This window comes from Cuculus canorus, chromosome 10, assembly GCF_017976375.1.
Source record: "Cuculus canorus isolate bCucCan1 chromosome 10, bCucCan1.pri, whole genome shotgun sequence".
Classification (NCBI taxonomy): Eukaryota; Metazoa; Chordata; class Aves; order Cuculiformes; family Cuculidae; genus Cuculus; species Cuculus canorus.
Genome location: NC_071410.1, coordinates 17,546,536 through 17,565,264, shown reverse-complemented (window position 1 = coordinate 17,565,264; position 18,729 = coordinate 17,546,536). Strand labels below are relative to the sequence as shown.

The window sequence follows — 18,729 nt, the reverse complement described above, 5'->3', positions numbered from 1 at the left end:
GGTTTATTGCTGCTTTTTTTTCTTCCAGCAATGTTTGTTCATGTAAAATTCATATCTGGGAAGGGCATCTGAAATCCCTGCTTCTGAGTCAAAAAAGGAAAGGATGGAAGTGAAAACAGAGATTGTATCATTTAAGAAATATGATTCATGAATTAATCCTCGTCTGCTGCACCATCTGTGGCATGTGGCTCAATACAGAAATCCTGGGTTTAAATCTCTCAGTAAAGCTTTTTTTCTCACTGGCTACCTGAGTTTTCTGCACCGCTAATGGAGAATCAGCTCTTTCTGGAAAGAGAGGGGTGGGTTTTATTCCGAGCTTCAGCCTGTGTCCAAGCTGTGAGTCATCAAGGGGGATGCAGAGCCCCATTTTTGGGGAGGGTGACAGCAATCTGTGTGATGCTGTGAGCCCATACGCAACTGCTTTCCGTGCTCGGAGCGTGGCCAGGTCTTGTGCTGCCATGGTGGGGATGGCACGAGGGGTGGGCAGTGCTGGGCAGGAGTTGCATGCAGTGATCTGGATTGTTCTGCGCAGGAGTGAAGAATGAGTGGCTCTTTCTAAAAGCGCATACCTTGGTGTTTGCTGCTCTGGAAAAGAAAGGATCAAGGTAGTCCCCATCCTCCGTTTTCTAGTAATGCTTTTATAATCCACTTCTGGATGCAGGGAAAGGGGGGCGTTGCCCATCATTGCTGTAAAGATGAGCTGCTGGGGTTTGTGCCTTCATGAGAAATTGGGAGTAAAGGGACATGGATGTTTTGGGAAGTGACTGGAAAAGGGTCTCCTTTTTCTAAGTTGATTCCTTGAATTGTTCTGCAGAATTTTACAGGGAACAACTTTCCTTTTCAAACATATTCCTCAGGTTTCTATTCTGTAAGCAATATACCTGGCTTGTTGCTGAAGTCAGACCCGAGATGTGGGAGCCTTTTTCCTCCTTCACGAACAGGATCATGAAGCAGGACGGCGTTTCAGCACATGCATCCATCATCGATCCCTTTCCTGGACTGGGGCATCTTGCTGCCTGGGACTGCCCCATCAGTTTTCTCCTCTGCTTCACATGAGATGCTGGTAAAAGCTCGGGAGTTGTTATTCTTTACTCTGGAGGAGAGTCTTGAGGTGCTAGAGGTGGGGAATGGCCATTGCCACAGCTCTTGGTGGCCTCGGCCTATGTCACAGTCATGCAACCGCATGGCCACAGCCTCATCTCTGCCAGCGTTGCTGATGTACTGTGAGTACAGCTCCGGCGAGCTCTAGGCACCAATAATGCTGATAGATGGAGGTGATCCCGGAACTCAGTACAGGCAGTGAAATATTGCGGGTTTATTGCCTTTCCATTCATTTTGTTTTCACGCCTTTCTGCCTTCCTGACTCATTGCCGCTCGGCCGTTGCTTGCAATTTCTATTTGCTGCGGTAACACCCACTGGACAGGGCGGGAGCGTCGCAAAGCTCCAGGAGCGTCGCAAAGCTCTGGTGCTGGCAGCTGCTTTGGAGCTTGATTTTCTTTTCAGTCGAGCCTCTGAAGCCAGAATGGGTGAGAGAAAGGAAATCATTAGCAATACCTTTTGTCAGAAGGATGTGAAAAGTTTTAAAATGAAAGAAGAGCAGCTCTTCCACAGTGTGCCGCGGGATGGCATGAGGAGCTTGGGACCCACCTGTTACCTCCCCGTGTCCAACGCAGGCTCTGTTCCCAGGGCCTCCAGCTGAGCCTTACTGCTGATGGGGTCGGTGACAGGAGATGCTCTGCCTGTACCTAGGTGCTTGGCCCATTTTGGCTTCTGCCATGGTTCCTGAGGAATGTTTTCCCTTTACCCTCCATTATCACAAATCCCTGTCTGGGAAACCTTTGGGCATCCGAGCGCTTCACAACATGAGAAGTGAATTCCACAACCACTGAGTCCCCAGCGCTGCCATGAAGAGATGCGTGTTACAGGAACTGATGGCAGCAGTGGTGCAGCGAGTGTTTAACCCACACTGGAATTAGGCTGAATTCCGTACTTCTGCCTGGAAAATACAGGAATGCAGACCAGAATTGGCACCGAGCTCTCTGTCAATCTCATACATGCAGACACACAGATAAACCTCGGCTTTTGCAGCTTTTGCTCTGGGTCCTTGAAGCCTTTACAGCACTTTGCATATTCCTCAATTCCTTTTTTTTTAAATCAGTATTTCTAAGCTTGTTTGCCATTCTTTGTCCACTTTGTGTTCTATGCTAGGAAGCAGGGATTGTTCCCAGGGGTCTGTTATATAAACCTCCTCCTCTGCTGGGTGGATGCTCCTTCCTGCGCCTGCTGGCACTGGCCATGGCCTGGGCAATCACATCGCTACAGTCTCCCTAAGAGGAGGCTTTTGGACTTTATACCTTGTGAATGTGATAGAATCACAAAATCATCGAGGCTGGAAAAGGCCTCTAAGCTCATCCAGCCCAACCCCACCGTGCCTACTAAACCATGTCCGGAAGTGCCACAGTCACAAGTTTTTTGAACCCCTTCTGGGATGGAGACTTCTGGGTGGAGCCTCTTCCAGGGTTTCACCACTCTGTTAGTAAAGAAATTTTCCCTGATATCCAATCTAAACCTCCCCTGGCACAACGTGAGTCCATTTCCTCTCATCCTATTGCTTGTTACTTGGGAGAAGAGACCAGCACCCACCTCACTACAACATCTTTTTAGGTAGTTGTGGAGAGCGATGAGATCTCCCCTCAGCCTCCTCTTCTCCAGGCTAAACAGCCCCAGGGCCCTCAGCCACTCCCAGAACCCCTGGGCTTCCCCTTCCCCAGCTCCATTCCCTTCTCTGGACACATTCCAGCCCCTCAGTGTCTTTCTTGTCGCAAACCCAGGATTCAAGGTGCAGCCTCACCAGTGCTGAGCACAGGGGGACAATCCCTCCCCTGCTCCTGCTGGCCACACCGTGGCTAATCCAAGCCAGGATGCTGTTGGCCATCTTGGCTACTGCTGGCTCATGTGCAGGCGTTGTTGACCAGCATCTCCAGGTTCTTTTCCTCTGGGCAGCTTCCCAGCTGCTCTTCCATAAGCCTGGAGTGCTGCACGGGGTTGTTGTGGCCCAAGGGCAGGACTCGGCAGTCAGCTTTTTTGAATCTCACACAATCGGCCTGCGCTTGGTTACGCAGCCAGGGCAGCATTTTGGAAAAAAAGCTTTCAAACCCCGCAGAAGCTTTGCTGGTAAAAAAACAACAAGTGGTAAAACAAACAAATTCTACCAGAAGTGGGAAAAGAGAAGCAGCCCAAGCATGGTGAGAAGCGTGTTCCATTAGCCATGGCTTTTACTTTTTATTTTAAGATCTGGTTAAAATTCAGCAGCTTTTATTTAAAGAAAAAAGTGATGTTGATGCTCAGTACAGCCCTTATTGCCAACGTACTTGAGTGGCTGGAGTGGGTCCCTCTGGCTTCTCTTGTCTCTACAGGGTCTCCCCGTCAGTGTGGGTCCTTGCATGGTAGCGGCTGTGGCTGGGAGGGGACAGTGCTCAGTGATAGCCGACAGGAGAGCAGCCCTGTGGAGAAGGACTGGGAGTGCTGGTGGGTGAGAAGCTCGACATGAGCCGGCAACGTGTGCTCACAGCCCAGAAGACCAAGTGTGTCCTGGGCTGCATCAAAAGCAGCGTGGCCAGCAGGGCGAGGAAGGGGATTCTGCCCCTCTACTCCTCTCTCATGAGACCTCATCTGCAGTATTGTGTCCAGTTCTGCAGTCCTCAACATGAGAAGGAGATGGAGCTGTTGGAACAGGTGCAGAGGAGGCTACAAAGATGATCAGAGGGCTGGAGCACCTCCCATAGAAGGACAGGCTGAGAGAGTTGGGATTGTTAAGCCTGGAGAAGAGAAGGCTCCAAGGAGACCTTATAATGACCTTCCAGTACCTGAAAGGGCTACAGGAAAGCTGGAGAGGGCCTTTTTATGAGGGCCTGTAGCAATAGGACAAGGGACAAGATCTTTAAATTGGAGACGGGCAGATTTAGACTGGCCATAAGGAGGAATTTCTTCACTATGAGAGTGGTGAGGCACTGGAACAAGTTGCCCAGAGAAACTGTGGCTGCCCCATCCCTGGAGGTGTTCAAGGCCAGGTTGGATGGGCCTTGGGCAGCCTGAGCCAGTGGGAGGTGTCCCTGCCCATCACAGGGGAGTTGGAACTGGTTGATCTTTAAGGTCCCTTCCAACCCAAACTATTCTATGATTCTACGATTCTATGATTCTATGAAAGCGAACACATGACGGCAGCTGCATTCTTGCAGGATGTTGATGAAGGGATGGGCACTATTGATTCACATCTATTTGTTCAGACCCCAGTGAAACAGCTGTTTGTTTCTCATCAGCAATTATGCCAAGACGGAACTTGGCTCAGGTCTGTACACACTTTTTGGTTGGGGAAAAATTAAGCAGTAATAGCTGGAAAAATAATACGGGCTGTGAGATAATAGATGCCTAAGGGATAAAATTAAACAGTGCTTTACAACGAAGGATGAGGGCTTGGCAATAAATAGTTTGCATTTGACTTTATTTTTGTTTGCTGGGGGACTGGTGGTGTTCTGGAGAGGTTGTCCTGGGATGTATTTTCCAACCAGATAGAGGAAAATAGCGAAGGTCTTTTTTTGTTCAGTTCCTCCTGAGAAGGCTGGTGCTGAGGCCGGGGTGCAGCTCACCCTGTTTGTGCCGCCGGTGCATTGGCTGTGATGGGGATGTGGACTCTGGGGTTTGCCCTGGGGGCCAGCGCTGGCTGGGGTTTAAAAGCAAACAGCAAGATTCACCAAAGCAAACAGGAACATGGGTTGTTTTCAATACCACAGGGATCCCACAAAGCTCAGGAAGGGCAGGTGGCACGTTTGGCCCTGCTGGCAGGGTCCAAGCAGGGTTTACTTACCATCTGCACATGTCCTGGTGGTGCCGCCTGGCTGGCTTTGTGCTGCTGCAGGAGCCCTTTTCCAGTTATGCAGTGACAGTGGATTTGTTTCTGCTCTGCCAGCCCTCCACTGTGTGCTTTTCTGTAACTCCATAAGCACCTTGCTACATTGATCATTTGGAAATGATGTTTTCTCCATTTCAGGTGGCTTATGCTGCCACCTCCTTGGACTTAAGCATGGGGATATGTGGAGTTGGGCCAGGCAAACGCCTTGGCTGCCTCCTGGCACTACCGGCAGCATCTCCACAGGCACCGGGCTGGCTCTCTGTGCCGAGATGTTGGGGCTGCCTGGGGCACCGCTGCGGGCAGGACTCCGGTCCTCTTCACCACATAGGGAATAAAAGCACAATTCAGAGCTGTAAACCCTCAACCCATCTTCCTGAGGAGAGATCTGGGTGCAACAGGTCGAGATCTGAGGTCTTTCGTCCAGGCTCATCCCTGCTATCAGCTTTTAATGTCACAAACCTCAGGAACAGCCTCCCTGCCAGGCGGGAGGATTCCCTATGTGCATCTGGGGCTGGGAGAGAGCCCTGAGATGGAAACACCTGCCATGCCTGTTAGCAGGAGTGGGACTTGGGGTGCTCAGCGCTGCGGTAGATGAGGCCAGGCTCTCTGGTGCGCTGAAAATGAAATCATGAAGTCGCTGTTGCATTAAGACTCTGTTTTTATTCATGGAGTGTAATGTGATTCATTTGCCCTTTTGCTCTCACGTTGAGAAGGCAGTCATCTCATATGCATTGCTGGCTGCGGGCAGAGCTGTGTTTGTTTTTTTTCCTTTTAATATTGTGTGTGTGAGAGGGAGCAGGCGTTTCCATCAAGTGCGGAGCAGTGACTGAGCTGAGCCTGGTCTGTTTTCCCAGTGGGCTCCAAGGCCAGCCCCTGCCATGCTCTCAGCCCCATTTGTGGGAACCTTTAGTTCAGCTTATTTCTCCTTCTCTGAGCTTCCCGGCGACGATCCTTTACCTGCCCCAGCTCTGCTGTGCTGGAGCAGCATGGGACCATTGTCAGTGCATGCTGAGAGCCCCTGCACCGTGCCCAGGGCCTGGGCTGATGCTGGGACACGTTGCCAGGCTCTGGCAGGTGTCAGCATCCTTTGGTGTCCCAAGGCTTATGTAACTGAGGCCCCACCTGGAGTTCAGTCTCAGTTCTGGAGTCCTCAGCTCAGGAAGGACAGGGAACTGTTGGAGATCCGAGTCCAGAGGAGGCCACGGAGATGATCCGAGGCCTGGAGTACAAGGACAGGCTGAGAGTTGGGTTTGTTCAGCCTGGAGAAGGCTGTGAGGAGACCTTAGAGCAGCTTCCAGTCCTGAAAGGGGCTCCAGGAAAGCTGGGGAGAGGCTCTTGATCAGGGAGTGCAGGGGCAGGATGAAGGGGAACAGTTTTAAGTGGCAAGAGGGGAGGTTGAGATGAGATCTTAGGGAGAAATATTTTTCTGTGAGAGTGGTGAGGCCCTGGCCCAGGCTGCCCAGAGCAGTGGTGGCTGCCCCATCCCTGGAGGGGTTCAAGGCCAGGTTGGACGGGGCTTGGAGCTCCTGACCGAGTGAGAGATGTCCCTACCCATGGCCGGGGGTAGGACTGGATAGGCTTTAAGGTCCTTTCTAACCCAAACCATTCCATGATTCTATGAACCTGCTGAGACATGATGGGATGTAGGGCGGGACCCTGCTCCGCTTGATGAAGTGATTAGAAACACATAAAGGACGTTGTGGGTCCTTACTGCTGCGGTTGCTCTTTGCAGTTAACTGCAGCCGAGAGAAATCATTCCTGAGGTAAAAGGCAGGAGAGCACATGGAATACAAAAGAACAGAAAAAAATGTGATTTTTTTAAATGTTAGCATATGGAGAATTAATAAAATCCCTAATTCCAAAAGAGTGATAATGAGTGAGACAGTTTGAGTCACTACTTCTTCTTGTGGGACAGGATCGGAGAGGTTCAGCTCCACGTGTTGGATCTCTGCCTGCAGAACAAGAAATAGGGAATTCCTCTTCAGCTCCTGCACTCTTTTTAAGCCCAAAGCTCTGAACTCTGTCTTGATGTCAAATTCCAAGCAGGCACAATGTACAGCACAGCAACTGTCTCAAAGTCCTCAGGTGACCCTGGATTTCTGATGCTCTGGGGTCATCATATGTATGAAAGTCAGCGAGGCATATTTTAGAAGCAAAAGGCAGGAGAAGGAGAGTTAACTCCATGTGCTTCTTTTTGCTTTGCCCTTTTATTTCCCACCCTCTACAAACTGTGGGTACCAAATCCATGCGGGAAAGGACCAGCTGACCGGAGCACCAGGGGCAGAAGTGAGGCAGGGAGAAGGATGTACAGCAGGAGGGCACATGCTGGGTGCTTCATGTGGTGATTTCCATATGCTTTGTCGATGGGGAGGGTAAGGAGAATGGATCAGATGTAGGTAGGGATAAGGAAAAAGGGGTTTCAAAAGAGCTTGGAGCCGGGAGCTGCTTGGGAATGGGAGGTTTTTTTGCCTCCAGCGATTTGGGTAGACAAAAGAGGAGAGGTGACTCCAGAGAGGGGAGGTAATGATGCCGACCTTCTCCGCTCTTTGTTTTCAACCAAGAAATGCACAAATCGCTGCTGATATTGCTGAGTGGTTTCCTGCTGCTCTGTGGTTTGATTTGGAGCTGCAGCCGTTCGGAGCCTGGTTCCTGATTCCCGGTGCTGTAGCACAAAAACAGCCAGCAAATCCTTGCCGGCAGAATTGTCATTGTTCCCTACACGATGCCGACAGGAGGACCGCTTCGCCATCTCCTTCACCTCGCATCGTGCTTTAGATCCCGAGTGTGCTTGGAATAGATTAATATCTTTTGGAGAGTTCCAGAAAGGTCGCAAACAGAAAGAAGGCTGGAGCAGCAGGGTAGCAGCCAGCTGGGTGCACGGGGTTCCATTTTACTGCCATAGTAACACCATGAGCCACAGCGTTAACGCCATGCCCACTGCATGCCAGGTCTCCCGCTCGTTTTGTTGGGAGACAAGCCCATCAGAAGGTTTTTTGTCTTCATGAAGCATTTCTACCAAGTATGAATAGGCTTTTTGGAGGGGATGGCCCTCGTGCCCCGAACTGTAAGGTGGGTTATGTACAAGGCAGCGTGCAAATACCAAATTGTTCGGCAGAGCTGCTGCTGATTTAGAAGGCAGTTAATGCTATAAATGTGCCAAGTGCCAGTAGAGTGTTTCTACAGATGGAATAACTGGAAATATTGGAGAGGTTCCAAAGGTTTAATCAAATTCAACCAGGGCTTTTTTTGTTGTGTTTTTCTTCTTTTTTTTTTTTTTTTTTTTTAACTGCAGAATTCTCTAGGGGATGCAAGTTGGAATAGTAGCTTATTCTGTTGTTTTTAGTACCAGGAGATTTTCCTGTATGAACATAAAGCACATACTTCCAAGCGAACACGTAGGCAGGCACACGAATCGGGACAGCAGCAGCCATGCTGTGAAAGCCTGTGCTGGTCAGCTTTACAAGGAGAATTGGCTTTAGGTACCCTGGCAAGAGGTCTTTGGGAGTGGACTGATGGCTTTTCAGCCACGCAGCACAAAGGGAGTGAGGGGAAGGGTTTGTGGAAGTGGCAGCCGCAGGGTCATTGGTTCTGCTCCATGGTTCTGCTGGACCTGGGCAAGTTTTGGTGGGATTCTGGGCAAGAGCATCCTCTTTGTGGCTCGCTGTGCAGTGCTGGGGCGTGCATATGTTTCTGCACAGATGCACACCTTCCCCGAGTCTTGTTGACAGCATTTCTAAGGCTTCTTGTTTAGCCAGACCATATGTGCTTGGGCATGGAGATAGTGAGATGGGGAAAGAGCATCGCATTATCCTTAGGCTGCAAACACCAGCAGGAGCAATGCAGAGCAAATTCTGTCTGCAAGGGGATCCAGGCCTCTGGAGCTTGTATCACAGGACATGTGCAGTGATAGAATGTGATAAGTTTGCTCGTTTGTCAAACTGAGGTTCCAGAAAGCCCTTTCCCTTTGTTCTGTCCCAAAATTAGCTCTCTGTGTCTATTCCTTAAGTATTCATCCAAAGTGTGGGTGAAGACCACCAGGGAGAAGCATGTCTCCAGGTACAGCTTTGCTAGTGATGACGTGATGTGGGACCAAACTGGGGAAAGGGTTGGAAATTATTCCGTGGGCTTTCACAGATCATCGATACAGAAAACAGAAAGGCTGTCCCCATTGCTGTTAGCAGGGTTTTGGTCTGGGATGAAGTGGCAGGACCATCAGCCCCTGAGGATGGAGCCTGCAGAGATGGCTGTACCGGGAGTGATGCTGTGGCAGCACTGAGGCTTTTATCTTGCTGGGGGCGAGTGTGATGTTTCTTCAACAACATCTTTTTTTCAGATGGCTTGATTGGATCCATTAATTGTCATTTATTTATTTTTTATATGGGAATAAGTGTTTCCTGCCTTTCCTGCTGTATTGGGTATTGATCCCCTCTGCTCTCTGCTGCTCTGGAGTTGGGGACTGTCTCCCTTCCCAGCGCTGCCGTGCTCTCTGCCTACTTTCTGCGCAGACCCCCGTGTCGCTCTGCGCAGTGTTTCTCACTGAATAAATTGCTCTCAAGCCATTAGCCTCAGTGCCACAGACTGCTGCTCCTGCTTTCCTGCACCCACCCCTGCCCGCGATTGATCCAGCCTGCTGTCTGTTTGCTGCAGTCGGGGCTGCCTACTGCTGCTGCGCACAAATGGCTTCAAAATCGAATTGTTTAAAACATTCTATAAACATTCTCTCCCCTTTGCGACGCTGTCCATTGCGCCAGCCGGAGCTGGGAGCTTTTACTTGGCTGAAGGATGAGGGAACATTCTATGATTTTGGTTTTGAATTGAAGTCAATGCAGAAATTAAAACCTATGTGATTATGAGCCAGCAGTGTGCCTAGATGTATCAGAAGCAGCGTGGCCAGCAGGTCCAGGGAGGTGATGGTACTGGTGAGGCTGCACCTCGAATACTGTGTTCAGTTCTGGGCCCCTCCCTAAAAGAAGGATGTTGAGGCTCTGGAGCATCTCCAGAGAAGAGCATCAAAACTGGTGAAGGGGCTGGAGAACAAATCTTAGGAGGAGCAGCTAAAGGAACTGGGGTTGTTTAGCCTGGAGAAGAGGAGGCTGAGGGGAGACCTTATTGCTCTCTACAGCTACTGAAAGGAGGTTGTAGAGAGGAGGGACCTAGGCTCTTCTCCCAAGTGACAGGGGACAGGACAAGGGGGAACAGCCTCAAGCTGCACCAGGGCAGGTTCAGATTGGACAGTAGAAAAAAATTTTTCACCGAAAGGGTCATCAGACCCTGGCAAAGGCTGCCCAGGGAGGTGGTGGAGTCACCATCCCCAGAGGTATTTAAAAGACGGGTAGATGAGGTACTGAAGGGTATGGTTTTGTGGCAGATAGGGAGGCTTGAACTTGATCTCAGAGGTCTTTTCCAAACTGGTGATTCTTTTATTCTATGGAAATGGGGTCCCTGCAGAAGCTTGTCTATGGATCTGTGTCCTAGATTGTATATCCTGTTCAAGCGATGCACTAGTGTGTCCCAGCTCCTTCCTGGCCTGGCAGGGATTGGGTTTGGCTCTGTGGGTGCATTGCCCAACACGTGCCGACAGCCCTTCGCAGGGGCACGCTCTGGGGTTCGTGCATAGTGCCTGCTGGTAGCTTTGTCTCAAGAGGTGTCAGGATGATTGTTTCCTGTTGTTGTGGTTGTGGTCTAACCAGAGGTATTCAGGACAGAACCTGTTGTGGGCTTCCTGGGGGTGTTTCACAGCTGTAACATCCTGGGGTGCTGGCCGGTCCGCAGCCACGTGAGGCTTGTGATGCCCAGGATTTGGGAATCCCTCCTTTTGAAGAACACAGGGCTTACAGGACAATGGTACTCTCACCTACACAGAGCTGAGAGATTGGGTTCACCTTCGCGGTGCTGATGCCAAAGCTGCTGTGGGTGCCTTGTACCCGCAGCTGCCTGGCAACAGAAGCAGGGATGAGCAAACTGCATAGGAACTCTCTTTGTGTTGTTTGCATCCATAGCTGTGTTCTGTGCAGGTGCAAAAAAGCTACGGGAGAAGGTTTGGAAATAGGGAATAATTTTGCAGATAGCTTTAAGTATCACTCCGAGAGAGGTGTGTTTGTACAAAGGTGGCACTGTGCTTCCAACAACTGGTGATGTTCCTTTGTTCCTCATTCGTCATCATCCCTCCTGAACTCCTCTTCACTCCAAACACTCGCGCTTCAGAGCCCTTCTGAAGCAACATTTTTCTCGAGTGCTGCTATATCAGGATTCATCGATCTCGTCATAAGATCATCCACACCAAGCTGAAGTTGTAAAAGGGGCAAAGCGACACATGTGCTCAGTTTCTCCAGGCCTGGTATTGCTGAGACTGACTCTGGGCTAGGACTGGGTGGGATTTTACTTAGTGAGATGACCCAGCTCAGAACCTCCCCACTGTGGAGTGGCCCAGGTCGCCATGATAATCTGTCTCCAGAAGATACCAAAGACCCAACTAAGCCACTCGAGTGGGGTTGTCCTCAGTCCCTTGAGTAGTCCCCTTAGCCGCTTTGCAAATATTTGTGGAAATCTGCCTCAATTCATTCTTCTTCTAGGGTTCCTCCTTCCTGCCCTTGCTCCATGGTCCTTGGTTTTGGTCCTGCAGTCTCCACCTCAGCACCACCCATTGTGTCTGCTGGGGAATATCCTGGCTGTGTGTTTCCAACACTTGCAATCCTACTCTTGTGTTGGGCTGAAAGTGATTTGGATAGCCTCCTGCAGGAATATCTTCTGGGCCTATAGACCCATCTTAAACTCTTCTAACATCTTGTCTGCAAGCAGAGCCAATATAAAAGGGCAGTATTCGGACCTGGCATTATGAACTCCTACTGAGCAAGTTTGTGCCCTCACCCTCGTAACCCTTCTGCCCACTCTGACCTCCCCGCACTGTCTGCTAGTGGCAAAAGCAATGATGGTGCATCAAACTGAATTTAGGGTTATATCACTGTGACAGCTATATGTTGTTCTTCTTTCAGAATACTTTTGGGCATTTGACATATAGTAATGATAATAGGAATTTGCTGTGGTTGATGGGTCTTATATTGACAACCCTGACACTCATCCAGAGAATTTAACCCAGGTGGTGCAAGTTTGTTTAGAATTTTTTTTCAGACAGGACTGCCTTTAAGTGCAATTTCATAGAATTAATTATACAATCACAAAATCGTTTGGGCCAGAAGGGACTTTAAAGCCCATCCAGTTCCAACTCCCCTGCCATGGGCAGGAACAGCTTCCACTGGATCTGGTTGCTCAGAGCCCTATCCAGCCTGGCCTTGGACACCTCCAGGGATGGGACAGCCACCACTTCTCTGGACAACCTGGGCCAGGGCCTCTCCACACTCACAGCAGAACATTTCTTCCTAAATGTTCTTCCTTAGCCCCTTTTAGGACTGGAGGCTGCTCTGGTCAGGTGCTGTCGTTTCTGTTGTACTGTCAAGCAGGCTATCAAGCTGCTAACATCCCCAGCAGGCTCAAAACCAGGTTTGGCAATAAACCATCCATCCAGAAATCTTGATTCAGTACTGATCTGGGTCCAGATCTCAGCTTAGGGTGAGGTGCTTCTGTAATTGTGTTGTGGTCTCAACCCTGCTTCTCATTCTCAAATGCTTTGCATCAGTTTTTAAATGTTATTACCTTGGGAGTTTTATTTCTTCTCCCCAAAATCAAGAAGTAAATCTGCACAGACAATATTGTGTATCTTTATTTTGCCAGGCTGACCTTGTGTGCCACAGCTAAATGCCATCCCAGATCTACTTACCTGCAGCTCTGGGCCAGACAAAGATTTTAGTATTCGGGGAGTTGGGAAGTTTGGCTTTGTCCTTAATTAATTTGCTAAGCACCAGGGAGCTCAGATCACAGGTGAAATGGCTGGACTTTGGGTGAGCCCGAGACAACGTGAGAGGATTAAGTAGTAAAAATTGTGTCTCTTACTTTATCTGAGAAAACCTATTCAATTTGACTTGAATATTCAATTTTCAGGACGTAGGGGTTAGATATTAATATGAGCTTGGCAGAGAGTTCATCACTTGTAAGACTGCGCTGAGGGTTCTTGACGTGCTGAGATCGATGCTTGAAGCCAAGCACGTCTCTCTGGAAAATCTCTGAACAAATAATTGGCCTCAACAAGGAGGGGACTGGGTAAGATTTACTTGCTTATTATTGTAGGAGGTCCTCTTGGATGGTCTTGTGGTCTTAAATCCCATGGATAGCTATAAAGTTTTGGAGGTGTCTTTTCTCAAAGAGGGAAACTGCGAGTGTCTGCCTTCCATGACCCAGACCGACACCTTTGGATATACTCAAGGAGATTCTTCTCCATGGGTGGGTGGCCATGGGAAGCCCTGTCTGACCCGGCGTGGTAGGAATGCAGAGACCCAGCTACCAAGGGGATTCAAAATAATGCAGTCTGGGGTGACAACCTTTGCTTTCCTCTCTCAGTGACAGTTGTTGGAGTCCAAGTCCTGCATGGAGTGGGCTGGAACATCCGCAGCCTGGTGTGTGCTGCTTCCTGCCGGCGTCAGTGAGGAAGCCCCAAGTGACGTTTCCATGTTTTTAGTGGTATTGTGCAAGGCATGGCTGAGGGAAAAGAATAGTTCTTTGCCTGCCTAAGATGGTGAAATGGAGTGTTTTATCTTTTTTCCTTTTTAATATTGTGGGCCTGCATCTGTTCCAGTAAGGAAAAACAATGCTAATTGGAACATCTAAAGGGCTTTGTAGTCAATGAGAACAAACATCACCAGGCTGAAAAAATTAAAGGCAATTCGGGCAAAATATTAGTGACAGTTTTAGTCAAAATATCTGAGTTTAGGGACTTCCAGGAGTGTTTTTAGTTAGATTAAACTTGTTGAATATGTTGAAACAAAAAGGAGGTTGGTGGATGATTTCTGCATTAGTGGAGCTTGCGGAGCAGCACAAGAGCGTGGGTTGAGGGCAGTGCTGTCCTGCTGGTGCCTTTTATTGTTCCAGGGGAAGAAGTCAGATTCGAGCATCACATCAGTAATGGATAAATAATACATAGTTTTGACCTTTCCTGCTCGCTATTGCTTCGATGTCCACAACCTGCACGGGTACAAGAAGGCGTCGTGTTAGCAGATCCTCACTGGAACAGGTCTTTCCCACGGGAACCAGCCATCTGCTTGCATGGAACACCAAATTGAGTTCTTTCTGCTACAAGCAGTAATGCAGCACTGGAGTACATGCCAAGGTACCACACAGCTGTGGCTGCCTTCTCTGGATGGATAAAGCAGTTCCTGGACAGGTGTATTTAGGGCTTATAGAGTTTTTGATTGAAAACCGAGCACAAGAACACAGGAACACCGTAACGCTGGCTTCATATTCCTTTGAAGTCTGAGCAGAGGTCGCATTTCCAGGTAGTTTTCCATTCTGGCCTATTTCTTCACATCTGCCCTTTTTCTCCTCTAGCCTGAAGGCTTGTGCTTGCTGGGATCTTGTCCTGGAAACTTTTAAATCAACCAGAGGACAACGGGTTGGATGCACCAGCATTTCATTTATTTCTGTGTTTGCATCTTTGGCTGAAGAACCTCAGTAGGCAAGGGGTTAACAGCATCCTCATGTTTTTTCCCGTTCCCCTATCAGGACTGTTTAAAAATTATCTTCTCCCCACTTACAGCACTATAATTAGGATACGGGAGTTGTGGGGAATGATTTCACAAAGTGACTCGGTGTGCTCGCCCCTGCACCCCAGGGAGCCAGGCAATTACGCATACATAATTCTGCTCTTTGAATATTTTCTCTTTCTCTGCATAATTTCTCTCTATTCATCTTTCCAGTGTCCTTCTGAGATAAACTTAGAAGTCTCGGCTTTTGGAATTTAAAAAAAGTTCCTGTGCCTGCATGTGCACCATTTGCATTTAACCCAGCAGCGTTCGCTGGGATGAAGCGGAGCAGTGAGGCTGGAGAAGAGGGTGAGGGAGCCCACGAGAAGCAGCAGGAGAAGCCTTCAGTCCAACAGCACAACCACCCTGGTTGGCGAATGATCAGAGAGAGGTGGTGAAGCGTATTTCATTCCTGAGCTCCTACTCATGTGGGCTTTGCTAGAGCAAAGCTGCTCTTTTGCCGGGGCAGGTGCCTTGTAAAGGTTCTTGGTCCCTGCAGATGTGGTCTTTGGCCCTGTGCTTTCGGTTCCCGTCCCTTTGGCTCTTGGTTCTTGGTTCCCTGCCACCATCTTTGGGACAAAAAACATGACGCAGCACTTGGTCACCCTCACACCATCAGTAGTCCAGCCCTAAGCTAACAGTGTTATTGCGCCTTGTATTGGGAGACTCCAGTCTCCATTGCAAAGGAATCATAGAGTCGAGGAATCATGGAACGGCTTCGGTTGGAATTGCCCATCCAGTCTCACCCCCTACCTTGGGCAGGGACACCTTCTGCTGGATTTGGTTGCTCAAAGCTCCATCCAACCTGGCCTTGAACACCTCCAGGGATGGGGCAGCCACCACTGCTCTGGGCAGAGGACAATGCCTCCGTGGTTGATAACAGCTGCCTTAGGGAGCTGCTCAGTGTTAAAAAAGAGCCTGAATGTAAGGAGCAGGCTGGGCGTCGGACTATGGGCTATGGGCTCTCCCTACACGTGTGGCTGCTTGGCAGCAGAGGCTGGCTCGGACTGTTCACCTCCGTGGGTGGTTGCTGCATGCCAGGGCTACACCCTGGGATGTTACGGACCCTTCTGGATGCAAGTGTAGGTTTGTTTCCAATTGCCTGTTTATGGTGTTCACAGTGAATTTATTGCAGCACAATAAGCAAAACACAAGGTAACTGCCAGCACATTTCCTCTGTTGGCAGAGGCCATTTATCTCTATAAACTGCTGTTGACACGATGAGGTTTCTCCCTGTTGCAGGATAGCTCTGTAGCGGCAAAGTTGTGATAAAAGACAACTTGTTGAAGGGATTCTTTGTCATACTCCAGAATCATCTACAATTCCTTTTTTTCCCCGGAGCCAGAGTGTGCCAGTGCTTTGCAATTATACCCACACGTGATGCCGTTTTCTTCCTTTTTTTTTTCCTGCTTTCTCTCAGTGATTCAAGTTCCCTGTTGAATCCTCATTCATTTTCTCTCTCTTTTGGTTCCTTCTTCTTCTTCTCCTTTTTTTTTTTTGATTTTATCTACCCCCTTCTCGCAGCACTGGAGCTGGAGCTGCTTTACTCTGGTCTAAGGAAAAGCTGCTGTTCTGCTTCCTAAAGAAAGCTCATTGCGTGGTGCCATGAAAAAAGCTTTAAACAACAGAAGGGAATAAAGGCACCACGTCCTTTGAAAGTTTCTCTTTTCTTTTCCTTTTTATTTATTTTTTATTTTTTAAGGAATAATACATAAGCTGCCAGGAAAGGGCAGGAGTGTCTCCTGCTTCTCTCCAGTCCTGCCTGTGAGGCTGCGAAATTCTAAGGAAACCTGCTTTTTACATAGGAGCTTGAAAGTGAGCCCACCCCACCTCCCAACCTTTGCTCTTCTCTGCATTGCCCTCGTAAGCCTAACAAAAAATCCTAAGATTGTTCCCAAAAAAGCGCAAAATCAAAGCTTACAAGGCAGTAGAGTAATTACTCGCTTTCTTTTTTTGGTACCAGTTTATAGCAATCTTGTGTAAGATGCTCAGATACTTTGAAAGAGGCCTTTTCAGCAGCAAAAGCTCAGTTATTCTGCTATCAGCAGAGTTCCTGGAGGCTGGCGTCAGTACAAGTGAGTGATGGGTTTGGATCCTGGCTGCCGTTCTATGGCAAGGACAGGTCCTGGATGTGTCGGACCCATTGCAACTGGATCCCTCCCAGCCGCCAAGCGCCCGGTAGATGGTGGGCCCACCCACACCACCTCACTCCTGCACACAGCCATCTCTTCCTGGTGGAAAAAGGCTTTGAGGCATGATGATGATGATGATGATGATGATGATGATGTCACCAGCAGGGTAAAGGAGAGGATTCTGCCCCTCTGCTCTGCTTTCATGAGATTTCCTCACCTGGAGTCCTGCATTAAATTCTGGAGTCCTCAGCACAGGATGGACATGGAGCTGTTGGAGTGAGCCCAGAGAAGATGATCCAAGAGCTGGAGCACCTCCCGTATGGCAACAGACTGAGAGAGTTGGGGTTGTTCAGGCTGGAAAAGAAAAGGCTCTGGGGAGACCTTGGAACAGCTTCCAGTACTGAAAGGGGCTCCAGGAAAGCTGGGGAGGGGCTCTTGATCTTGAGTGCAGGGATGAAACGAGGGGGAATGATTTTGAGCTGAAAGGGGGAAGATTGAGTTGAGATCTTAAGAAGAAATGTTTTGCTATGAGGGTGGTGAGGCCCTGGCCCAGGCTGCCCAGAGCAGTGGTGGCTGCCCCATCCCTGGAGGTTTTCAAGGCCAGATTGGATGGGGCTTGGAGCCCCTGATCCAGTGGGAGGTGTCCCTGCCCACGGCAGGAGGTTGGAACTGGATGGACTTTTAAGATCCCTTCCAACACAAGTCACTCTATAATTATTTTTATTATTACTCCTGTTGTTTCCCTCGATGGCAGGCTCTCCTCCAGCTGTGCTGCTGCTGCTGTGCTCAGTAGACACCCATGTGTGCCCGCGGCTTGGTGAGTGCAGTGCTGTCGCCTGCTTTGTCAGGTGACAGTTATTCGGCACTGGGCTTTTGCCTGTGTTGGGCATCTTTATACACAGCAATTCCCCCCAGCAGGACCGTGTGGAAGAGTGAGCCTTGTGGTCTGCTGAACACACAGTGCTGGGAGGGGAGGAAGAGGGAGAGAGGGAATTTTGTCAGCTCTTCCCATCAGGGCTCAGCACAGCTGTAATGGCATCAAGCTGTTTAAAGAAAAGGAATTTTAAAATGCAATTCTCTTTTCACTCCTGATGGGGACTGATTACTGCTGGCACTGCGCTGGACATGGATAGTGAATACCCACCAGGTCCACTTGCACCTTTTGTTACTTTTCCAGTGATCTCTCTCTCACTGTTATGACTTCAAACATTGTTGTGGAATTGGTGCAACTTAAATGCGGAGGAGGGAAGTTCAAACAAAATATCTGTCTTAATTGAGGCTAACGAAAAGGAAACATTTATTTTCATCATAGCTGTGCAACACAATGTTCTTCTTAAGTCTGAAGCTGCTCCTAGACCTACTCACGTTCCTCTTTGAACATTTATTCTTATTACTCTTTGTTCCTTGCTTCCCCAGTAAACAGGCATGGTGTGAGGGTCCAGCAAGGACACTTTACTGTAGTAAAACGACTGTGGGATTGTTTTGTTTCCAGTAATGCAGTGGCCACTGATGGCAGTTATTAGACTAATAACGCACAGAAAGAATGACATCTTACATCCTGGCATCCTTTCTAAGGACAGTAAAATAAGTATCAAATGTTTAGGCGGTAGTGCTGTGTTTTGCAAATGAGGAGATGACGGAGAGTTTGTTGTTTGATTTTGGGGAGGAAAGCTAACACAGATTTACAGGCATGGCTGTGGCCTCTCTGCTGCCTCTGTTAGCTGAGAGGTGAAATACCTTTTCTCCTTGCTCTGCACAGGAGCTGCAGAGCTGTTGTTATGATCAGTAGAACCATAGAATAGTTTGGGTTGGAAGGAACCTGAAAGATCATCCAGTTCCACCCCCCTGCCATGGGCAGGGACACCTCCCACTGGCTCAGGCTGCCCAAGGCCCATCCAACCTGGCCTTGAACACCTCCAGGGATGGGGCAGCCACAGCTTCCCTGGGCAACCTGTGCTGGTGCCTTGCTACTCTCCTCATGAAGAAGTTCCCCTTTATGTCCAGTCTAAATCTTCCCTTCTCCAGTTTATACTCACTGCCTGTCATCCTATCACCACA

General features: G+C 49.1%; 1 protein-coding gene across 1 annotated transcript in view; it reads left to right on the top strand.

Annotated features, from left to right (window-relative positions):
• Positions 1-18,729, top strand: part of NEXMIF (neurite extension and migration factor) — a 189,178-nt gene that overhangs the window by 125,769 nt on the left and 44,680 nt on the right.